This window comes from Myotis nattereri (genome assembly GCF_964212035.1).
Source record: "Myotis nattereri genome assembly, chromosome: X".
In the NCBI taxonomy this organism is placed as follows: Eukaryota; Metazoa; Chordata; class Mammalia; order Chiroptera; family Vespertilionidae; genus Myotis; species Myotis nattereri.
The window spans coordinates 100,094,957-100,106,519 of record NC_138078.1 but is presented as its reverse complement, the minus strand read 5'-3'; the positions used below and the strand labels follow the sequence as shown (position 1 = coordinate 100,106,519).

Sequence of the window (11,563 nt, the reverse complement as noted above, 5' to 3'; positions counted from 1 at the left end):
CAGAAATGCCCTGTGGAATGTGCCTTTTATCATTATAAGAATATATTTTTGTTCTGCTTAATTCATTTGGCGTTGAATTTTACTTTATCTGATTTTAATATTGCTACTCTTCTTTATGTTTGCACTTGTGTGATGCAGTCTTTCATTTTTTTATTTTTATTATTTTTTAATCTTTATTGTTAAAGTATTGCAAATGTCCCCTTCCCCCTCCGCATCAGTCTTTCACTTTTTGAGGAAAGAATAATATAACCCATCCTTACTTATTGTGGGAACAAATATATTTGATCTTATTCTTTCCCTTATGTTTTGTTTGTTATGTTTCTTGTTGTCCTTTTCTTCTTTTTTAACTTTTGCTAGATATATCAAGTTTTAAAAAAATTACTTATTTGCCCTCTCCCTCTCCCCAATGGATTTAGATGTTCTCTAAGCATAGCTCTGTTTTGCTAACAATTTTTAGCAATTATTTAATAAATGTTTCCCTTGAGATATATCAACATTAAATAATAAGCATATTCCTCTCATTCTGCCACACACTTTATAAAGATAAATGACTACTGCAAAGTGAATTGGTTACAGAGGATTAATAGGATATGGGGGAAACAATTAGGCAATAATTGCTGTAGTTAAGATAAGAATTTTTGTCTTGGAATATATATATATCTTTTGTTTTAAGTACTCTTACTTAACACCTACTACAGTCAACTGTCACATTATCATCATCTTTTTTATATTTAGCTTTATGTATTATACAGCCACTGTTTTTTGGCCCTAAATTTCTACTTATCTTGAAATGTTTGTTTTGATTTCATTTTTATTTGATTAGGGTAGTTTCCTTAGTAATTTTTTTTATTTTTTTTAAATTGTTTTATTGCTTAAAGTATTACAAAGAGTCTATGTCTCCTTTTATTTTTCCCCCTTGACCTTCCCCTAGCCTCCCATACCCCCCAGTGTCTTGTGTCCATTGGTTATGCTTATATGCATGCATACAAGTCCTTCAGTTGATCTTTTACCTACCCCCCATCCCCCAACCAGACTGTCAAAATCTTTAGTAATTTTTTGAGTCCTTGAATGTCTGAAAATATATTTTGCTCAGACAGATGAATGATACTTTGGATGAGTATAAAATTATAGAATGACATCCCTCTTCTCTCAGTTGTGTGTAAATATTCCATCATCCTTGTGTTTTCATTGAGGATTATGAGAGCTCTGGTCCTAGTCTGTTTTTTTTCTTGATAAAATCAAATAAAAAAAGCCTTTTCTTTGTCTGAAAGTTTGTAAGATTTTTCCTCCTTATCTGTGGAATTTGTAAGTGCACGGAAGTTTTCTTCTATCATTTCCTCAAGTATCACTTTTATACAATTTGTTTTTTCACTCCTGAAGTCTATTACTTGTATATTAAGGTTTTAGATTATATCTATAAGTATATCTCTTATCTTCTCAGTCATAATTTCAATTTCCCAGTGCTTTTGCTCTAATGTTGTGGGCTATTTCTTTAGTCCATCCGCTGGAAAACTAATAATGTTTTCAGCTTGTGACCATGTGTCTACTGAAGTTTTTAATTTGGCAATGATTTTACTTTAATCTTCAGTATCTCTTCTTTTATGTCTTCTAATTGAATCTACTACACATGAGTTATATTTATCATTACATGTATAATAAAATCCAACAAAGTTATTAAGACTCTGAAAAACTACAGTGATAGAGTCACAAAATAAAAAAAGCTGCTGATCACTAAACACAGATTGTAGGTACAAAAGAACTTCAGAGGAGAATTCAAAGTGGGCAGAAAAAAAAGAAGTCTGATGCCATAGCCTGGAAGGCAAGAAGGATGTGGAATTGGTATCTATTTCAACCTTGAAGCTTTAAACCAGGGATGGGGAACCTTTTTTTCTGCCAAGGGCAATTTGGATATTCATAACATCATTTGTGGGCAATACAAAATTATCAACTTAAAAATTAATTGCTATGTTTGGTCAAACATTTAATTAACTCATCCCTAATGCTGTAGCAGGCCAGACCAAATTTTGAGGGTCTTATACAGCCCAGTGGTCTGATGTCCTCCACCTCTGCTTTTTACTGATTTCAGAGAGGAATGGAGAGGGAGAGAGAGATAGAAACATCAATGATGAGATGCCCCTTACTGGGGATCAAGTCCACAACCTGGGCATGTGCCCTGAGGAGTCAAATTGTGACTTCCTGGTTCATAGGTTGATGCTCAACCACTGAGCCACACCAGCTGGGCACACCTCTGCTTTAAACCAATATATCACCCTCATGCTTCTGCCATCCTATAAAGTGATCCCTGAATGTCTAACAGTATTCTTGGCAAATATTCCACCACTCTCCTTGTTCCAATATAATTGTTTTTTTACCTGCTTTTACCTCCAACATGTAATAGTCTAATTCAGCGGTTCTCAATCTGTGGGTCAAGACACCTTTGGGGGTCAAATGACCCTTTCACAGGGGTCGCCTAAGACCATCGGAAAACACATATATAATTGCATATTGTTTTTGTGATTAATCACTATGCTTTATTTATGTTCAACTTGTAACAATGAAAATACATCCTGCATATCATATATTTACATTACGATTCATAACAGTAGCAAAATTACAGTTATGAAGTAGCAATGAAAATAATTTTATGGTTGGGGTCACCACAACATGAGGAACTGTATTAAGGATCACGGCATTAGGAAGGTTGAGAACCACTGGGATTTAAAAATATCAACATATTATTTATGACTCTGACTCTGCTCTAGTCCTTGGAACTGGATATTTGCATCTTGTCTCACTAGCTCTTAATTATTTTCTCCATTTCAAAGACTTGAGCTTTGAATGGACCTACTATTCTTTTTTCCTGATTTGGGAAACCTAGAAAGTATATCTGCCCTTGTGGCCCCTTGAAACTCAACCTCAGACTCTGATGTGCTAACTGGTATCCAAGCCATTCTACCCTATGAGTGCAGGGAATTCAGACAGGCTGGACATGATGAGTCGTGTGAGATTGATAGAATATTAAAGGAACAGAAAAAAACAAAGAGCTCACCATGAGGATGAGAGAGCTGTGTGTATGTGTGTGGGTGCTCAGTGAGTAAGCAGATTTACTGGGATGAAAAATATAATATATAGGCAATGGTTCATTGATGGGGAGGTAGTGGATGAGTTGTATAACTGAAAGGGTTCCTCATGATCGATGTTGGTGTAACAAATGTTTTTCCCTAAACTGTAGGAGGGTAATGTTAAAGCTAGAGCTGTATGCAGAACCAAGGGTTTAGTAGGGAGCTAAGAGTCAAGTAGGGAGCTAAGGCAGAGAGGAGATTTTCACCAATTAACCAAAACCAAGGGAAAGGTCAGAGATTCCAATCCAAGGGATAAGATAAATTAGGAATAGTCTAGGGCAGTGGTCGGCAAACTCATTAGTCAACAGAGCCAAATATCAACAGTACAATGATTGAAATTTCTTTTGAGAGCCAAATTTTTTAAACTGAAACTATATAGGTAGGTACATTGTTATTAACTTAATTAGGGTACTCCTAAGCTGGCCTTTGCTAAAAACGTCCTCAATCTGATTGAGGTACATTCGCTGAGGTCGACCCCTTCCAATTCTCCCATCCTCAACTCGTGCATGAATCGCGCGCGCCTTCCCCGCGCTGAGTATCCCCGCGGCCCGCCTGCACAGCGTCTCCCATCGCCCGACCGACTGACCGACACCCCCCACTTCTTCTAATGCCACTTCTTCAAAATAGACTCGCCCAGGCCGAAAACCGACTTCTGCGCATGGGCCATGAATTTTCAATCGCACTGTAGTGCGCGCCCACACGTGGTATTTTGTGGAAGAGCCACACTCAAGGGGCCAAAGAGCCGCATGTGGCTCGCGAGCCGCTGTTTGCCGACCACTGGTCTAGGGAGAGCGCTTACTAAAGTCATGGCTAACATTTAGGTGGCTCCTACAATATGACACCAACAATATGAACATGATCACATAATGAAGGATGGATGGGTGAAAAGAAAAAGGCTAGATTGTGCTGGGTCTTAACAACCAGCAATTTAGATTTGAAGCAGTGAATAATAGGAAGCTATCAAAATATTTTTGAACAGAGAGGTAATATGATGCAAACAATGTTATTATGAACAGCTGTTTGGCAGTTTGGAAGGGATTGAAGGAGGAGAGACTGAAAAAGATCTTGAAGATCATTTAGGAAGTTCAAGTAGGAGATGTTGAAAATTTAGACTTGAGTAGTGAAAAGAAATAGGAGACATTGTGAAGAAGCCCTAAATAGCCCTAAATAGATGCATTAGGTGAGAAGAGATAAGGAGCCATCAAACTAAACATGACCTGTCTTCCCATGGAGACTGGAGAAGGTTGGGCATGTTGAATCTGAAGCAGTGACTGGATATACGCTTGGTGGAAAACTGTTTGATATTAGCTTATAGGTGTTTAGCCATAGAGGGCTTAGATGTCAAGCTGCATCAACTTAGAAATGATCATTGAAATCATGACGGAATGGAAAGAGAAGAATGGAGAAGGAAGAATGTACGGGCAGATGGTTGGACATTGGGAATACATTCACATTTGCAAAAGGGAAGAGGATAAGAAACATTGAAGGAAAAATAAAAAACAGAAGGAATTAGAGAAACCAGGGATGAGATAGTTAAACAAGAGGAGGTGGTCCAATGGGTTCAATTATTTATAGGGAGGTGGGAAAGGTGGGTGATCTGCCAAGGAGGGTGATAATTTTTAAAGGCTTTGATTTGGCTAGAGCAGTGATTCTCAAACTTGAGAGTGCATCAGAACCCCCTGGAAGGTTTGTTAAAACCAATTGCTGGGTCCCATCCCCAGAGGTTCTGATTCAGTAAGGTCTGGAGTGGGGCCTGATAATTTGCATTTCTACTCAGCTCCCAAGTGATGCTGATTCTCCTGATCTGGAAACTACACTTTGAGAAATACTGGACTAGAAGGGTGGTTCTCAGCTTTTTATTTGTTCACTTCTGTCCCTAGACATCTGAGTGCTATGACACACTTCTACTCATATCAATGGTTTGAAAAGGCAGGGATTCTTATGTAGGGCTGGGGACCAGGTGTCTGGTTTTACAAAGCATTCCCCCCCGCCCGCCCCCCCCCCCGAAAATTCTAAGCATCCTTTACTTGGGGAAAATTACTGAACTGATACATGACATTATTAACTTTTAAAAACCACATTTAAAAACACATTGGAACCATGCCAAAACAGACCATTCTTTGATGATGTAGGAGGTACTTAGGGATCTGGTCTGCTTTGAATGCACTCACATGTGGGTGGTGGTCCCTTCTATTTTCTGACCCTCAAGGGGAGTCTCTAGCAACTATTGGTATGAAAAGTAGGGGAAATGAACCTTACTGTCTCTCCAGCTGGATCGTCATCCACGGTGGATTATCCTTGAAACCCTGTTGCCCATAGTCGTTTGCTGGTAGGTACTCCTTGCTACCTCATAGTCCACAATGAGAGTGCTGTTGATATCCATGGAAGGAGTAAGGCAGCTATTTCTCTCTTTGGCACCCTGTTCTGCTGCCATGTTTTGCCTTTCTCTAAGGCAGTGGTTCTCAACCTTGGCTGCACATTAGAATCACCTGGGAATCTTTTCAAAATCCTGATTTCTGGGCCTCATCCTCCGGAAATTCTGTTTCTTTGTTAGGGGGCGAGGCCACAACATTAGTAACAAAGAAACAGAATTTCCGGAGGATGAGGCCCAGAAATCAGGATTTTGAAAAGATTCCCAGGTGATTCTAATGTGCAGCCAAGGTTGAGAACCACTGCTCTAGGGTATACCATATACCTTGGACTCTGAAGAAGATTCAAGTAGTTTCAGGCTCAGGTGGTTGATCCAAAATCACACCAAGTTGAAGGTGAGGATAGGCATTGTGCCTATAGCCTAGCTACCTCATTCCCTTAGAAAGGTACAAGGCTTCACTGCCTTGGTTCTTGGGGACATCACATATAGAAGCTGTCGAGGACTCCAGTGGATGGTCATTCTTCACTGATTTGCCCCCTTTCTTTCTTCCCTCTATAAGGCTTCTCCCTTTACCCTTTTCTTCCCCCATGTCCCTACTTCCCCTTTTCCGGGGACATGTCCCACCCTTCCTACAGAAGTGATCATGTCCCATGTCTTCTCTGCCTCCGGTGTTTGCTGAATGTCAATGACTTTCCTCCTCTGTCCAATTTCTACTGAATCTTCAGAGGGGAGGGGCAATCACAAGTCTTTCTATCAGATTTAATAAAATTTGTTTTCACAAGATAGCTTAACAAGTGATACAGAGGTATATGAAGAAAAATATACATCACTTTATCCCCAATCAAAGCTCCTAAAGTAGCCAGTGTTAACAGTTTGTTGTATATCCTTTTATACTTTTCTCTACATTTTTACAAGTGTGTATGTGTGCATGTTTGTTTTTCCAATGGTAGATAAAATATTTGCAATAAAATCCTATGCATTACTCTGCAACTTGCCCCTCCAAACAATATGTAAACTCATTGTCTCTTGATCCTGTGAGTGGTGGGGTTGAATGAACTCTGATGTGTGGGGATTCTACAAGGATTGATTTCCTTTTGACAACACTTCCCCCAACCTGGTTTGCAAGAGAGATTCATATTTCTTCTTTTCACATAACTTATAAGTTATTTCTTATGAGACAATAAGTGTGACCTCATAGTGTATTTACCTGGACCTCTCCCTTTTAGCTGCCTAATGGACAGATGATTATTACAATATATTACCTTGACAGCCCTATTCCTGGATGCCCCCAAGCTATACTTTATATACTGGCAGTTATTCTTGTTTCCTACCACATACAGTGTGCCTTTCCAATGCTTGGCTATCTTAGACTCAGGATGCCCAGGTTCTGCAACTGGACCCAATCTCCGGTCCTTGACTCCTGGCACCGCAGTTGTATCAAGTGTTTTATTTGTCTTGCTAGGTTATTCTGAGATGCCTTATCCTTTGGCTCAATTGCATATCTGTTAAGCCTGTTTCCTTCTTCACCCTGCCCTGTACCCTGAAGCTGAGGTCAGTGAACAACTGGGACTTCTGTGCAAATATCAGTAAAGGGGAAGTAAAGCTGGTAGAGTCCTTTCTACTGTCATTTGTGGGCATTGCTAGAAAAACCACATGTTGACTTCATTGCCCCTTTAGCTCAGGATACAATATCCTCACACATTCAATAAAGCTGTGTAACTGTGAGGTCCATTTTCCACTGACCCATATTGGAGTATTCTCATATTTTGGATCCAGTCCTCCCAACCACACTTCAAGCACAGGTACGGTTTCTTCCCTTCCCCTTGGGTTTTAAAGTGGTTCTGGTAAGTAGACCCCTCATGGAGGAGTTTTACAGTGTTAGTTCAAAGATTCACAGCACACTGTCTTGAATAACTTTCCCAATTTGGGGACCTGGCATTGAGGCTTCTCTTCCTTTCTTGACTTCTTCTGCCTCTGGACCCTGCCCACTTTATCTTCCTAAACCAAAAGTATTTTCCCCACCCCAACCCCTCTTTCTCTTTCACATCAATCCTCATTAGCTATGTGTGAAAGCTTTTCTGATGAGCCTATTGCAGTGATGGCGAACCTATGACACGTGTGTCAGAGGTGACACGCGAACTCATTTTTTTTGTTGATTTTTCTTTGTTAAATGGCATTTAAATATATAAAATAAATATCAAAAATATAAGTCTTTGTTTTACTATGGTTGCAAATATCAAAAAATTTCTATATGTGACACGGCACCAGAGTTAAGTTAGGGTTTTTCAAAATGCTGACACGCCGAGCTCAAAAGGTTCGCCGTCACTGGCCTATTGGCTTAATCATATAAGAGCCTGAATCACTGGAAAACTAGTGGTTTTCCACTCTCATCCTTTCCCACTAGGGCAGTGGTTCTGGTGATACTGCTCTTCCTAGGGAGCAATTGAGAAATATCTAGGGGCATTTTTGGTTGTCACAGTGATTGAGAGACCTTATTAATGGGAGTGGGGCCTAAGGAGTAGGTTTATAGTTGTTCATATGGGAAATAATACAAGAATAAACTCTGTGTTTTGTGAACTCACAACTATAAACCTATTTTCCCCTACCCTGTATTCTGCTGGATAGTCCAGTGGGTGCAAAGCCTGATTATAATTATCTGAGTCCAGAACCCAACTCTATGTTAAGTATAAATACAATGGAACTTTAAAAAGGTTTCAATATGTATTGAATTTTCTAAAAATGTAGCTACCACATAAATTGAAAGAAAATTGAGCTATGATTTGTTTGAAATTTTACCAAGAATGATTTACTATTTTGAAAAGACCACAACACTGACCAGTAGTGGTATTTCAGTTGAAAATACCACAGATAACACTGATCAGGCCCTCTCACTGTCCTGTCCACACCTCCTTGCCTCTTCTCTCTGGGCTGAATCCCAGAGGACCAGAGTGAGAAGTCTGGACCATGTTCTGATGCAGCCTGATTGCCTTTGACCACCACAACCCTGCTGGCTTCAATTGCAAAAATGAAACATAATTTATTTATTTTTAAGTCATTTTTTAATTTTTTAATTACAGTTGACAACCAATATTTTTTTTAAATATATTTTATTGATTTTTTTACAGAGAGGAAGGGAGAGGGATAGAGAGCCAGAAACATTGATGAGAGAGAAACATCGACCAGCTGCCTCCTGCACGCCCCCCACTCGGGATGTGCCTGCAACCAAGGTACATGCCCCCGACCAGAATCGAACCCAGGACCCTTGAGTCCACAGGCCGATGCTCTATCCACTGAGCCAAACCGGTTCTGGCGACAACCAATATTTTATTAGTTTCATGTATACACCCCAGTGATTAGACATTATATAACTTAAGTGATCATCTTAATAAATCTCGTACCCATCTGACTCCATACATAGTTATTGGAATACTAGGGGCCCAGTGCACAAATTCATGCACCTTGAAAGGAACTGTGGGCCGCAAGGCTGAGGTGGGCAACAGGTTGGGTCTTGGCCCATCCTCTGTGCCCCCACCCAGCCCCTCCCGCTGTGGCCCCTGGTCCCTTATCTGCCAGCAGCCCCTGTGGCTGCCACTCCCACACTTTGGCGCCTCTGGGCCTGCTTGCACCTGCTGATGGTGCAGAGTGATTGGGGCAGGCGCTGTCAGTGGGTGCGAGCGGTGGCTGCTGCCCTGATCACCCCTCAAGAGCAGGGTGAGGTGGAGAAGCCCTGAGAGGCAATCAGGGCGGGCAGCCTCTGCTCACGCCCACTAAGAGTGCCGAGCAATCGGGGCCGGCACTGGGTGCTGGCAGTGGGTGTGGGCACTGGCAGCAGGTGTGAGCACCCAGGGTGACTGCAGCATATGGGAGCAAAGAATTTTCAGTAACCATCAGAGGCTTGCCTCAATGACAGCAACCAGCACCCAGCCTTGGTCTGGCACCCCCGCTCACCTGCTCCACCATCCTGCTGTGGCCAATGTCCATCATGTTTCGCACTCTGCCACCTGCTGCCGATGCCCTCCATGTTCCACGTGCGGCCCCTGGTGATCAGTGCACATCATAGCGACCAGTTGTTCAGTTGTTTGGTTGTTCTGCTGTTTGGTCTATTTTCATATTAGGGATATATATATATATTTGACTATATTCCCTATGCTGTACTTTACATACCCATGGCTATTCTGTGACAATCAATTTGTACTTCTTAATTCATTCACCTTTTTCACCCATCCTCCCAACTGTCAAAATGTTTTCTGTATCTACTAGGGGCCTAGTGCATGAATTCTTGCAACTTGAAAGGAACTGTGGGCCACAAGGCTGCAGTGGGCACAGGGGCAGGTCTCCGCCCATCCTCTGTGCCTCCACCTAGCCCCTCCCACCACAGCCCCTGGTCCCCTATCTGCCAGCAGCCCTGCTCCTGCTGCCACTGCTCCCAAATGCTGATGGCACTGGCCCCGCTTGCACCCGCTGACAGCGCAGAGCAATTGGGGCTGGCACCAGCAGCAGGTGCAAGTGGGGCCAGCACTGTCAGCGGGTGTGAGTGGTGGCTGCTGCCCCGATTGCCCTTCAGGAGGAGGGGGAGTGGAGAAGCCCTCATGGACCATCAGAGCTGGCAGCCGCCGCTTGCACCTGCTGACAGTGCTAAGTGATTGGGACTGGCACCAGGAGCTGTCAGCAGGTGCGAGCAGTGGCTCCAGCACCAGCTGCAGGTGTGAGTGGGGCCAGTGCAGGCAGCAGGTGCAAGTACCAGGTGGTATCGCGGTGCGTGGGAGCAAAGAATATTCAGTAACCACCAGAGGCTTGCCTCAATGACAGAGACCTGTGCCCCACCTTGGTCTGGTGCCCCAGCTCATCTGCTCTGCCATACCGCAGTGGCTAATGCCCGCCATGTTCTACATGCGCCCCCTGGTGGTCAGTGCATGTCAAAGTGGCAGGTTGTTCATTTGTTCTGCCATTCCGTCTATTTGCATATTAGCCTTTTATTATATAGGATGAGTCTCTTTCTATTTTGCTTGCTTATTTTGTTTTTCAGATTCAATTGTTGACAGATATGTATTCATTGCCATTTTATTGTTCATATTTCTAATATTTTTTCTTCTTATTTATTGTTTGCCTTGAAGACCAGAAAATCAGACACTACAAAATTGAAGACAAAAGTAATTTAAGAAATATCCACAGCAGTGACTGATCCAAGTTCTTTGAAATGTATCTCAGAGATGACTGGTTTCTTGGTGTAGCTGTTAGACTTGAATATGGATATAATGCTGAAGAATACAAGGACTTGGTATCTGATAATATAAAAAAATGCTGACAATGTAGCTAAAAATGCAAAGCCATTTATCATTGGAGGTAAAAAAATTTTAAATATGTTTTTATTGATTTTAGAGAGAGAGAAAGGGAGGAGAGAGAGACATTGATGAAAAAGAACCATCCACGGTCTGCCTCCTGCATGCTCCCTACTGTGGATCCAGCCTGAAACCAGTGACCTCTTGGTGCATGAGATGAAGCTTAACCAACTGAGTCACACCAGCCAGGACTGGAGGTAAATAATTTTGATTTTAAGGCTGGTGCAATGGCTTTAACTAATGTTCAGATTCTGTGTCATGATGATTACTTGGTAATGCTTAAGGCAATTTGCATTTTGGTCCAGGAGTGCCTGACACAGGATGCAGTTGCTAAAACAAATCAAACAAGAGAGGTTGCCTGTTGCTTTAAATAGCATATTCTTGGTTTTGACACCGGAGATGCAGTTCTTGCTAAAGCTGCTCAATTTCTATGATTGCTGCATACAGAAGAGCTTAGAGAGCTACAAACAAAAATGAATGAAGCCATAGTAGCTGTTTGGACAATTATTTCCCATCCAAAAACAGACTACAGATTGGGGAAAGTTGGAAGATGAACATTTCAGGGTTTCAGCCTCTCACCTACCTAGCACCTCTCAAGTGTACCTTGAGAATCATGTACACTCTGGCATGTGTTTGGAAATCAAATGTCACGTTTTTAAGGGGAAAATTCCAGAAAATTGACTGTTTTATAGATTTACCATCATTGCTATTTCTTTAATAAAGTTTGGGAA

The 11,563-nt window shown here is 41.7% G+C and overlaps 1 pseudogene across 1 annotated transcript; it reads left to right on the top strand.

Moving 5' to 3' along the window:
- Nucleotides 1-4,499: 4,499 nt before the first annotated feature.
- Nucleotides 4,500-11,386, top strand: LOC308510976 (RNA transcription, translation and transport factor protein-like; annotated as a pseudogene). The gene is made up of 4 exons: nucleotides 4,500-4,537; nucleotides 8,472-8,528; nucleotides 10,579-10,836; nucleotides 11,022-11,386. The product of its transcript is annotated as an RNA transcription, translation and transport factor protein-like (transcript).
- The last annotated feature ends 177 nt before the right edge of the window (nucleotides 11,387-11,563 follow it).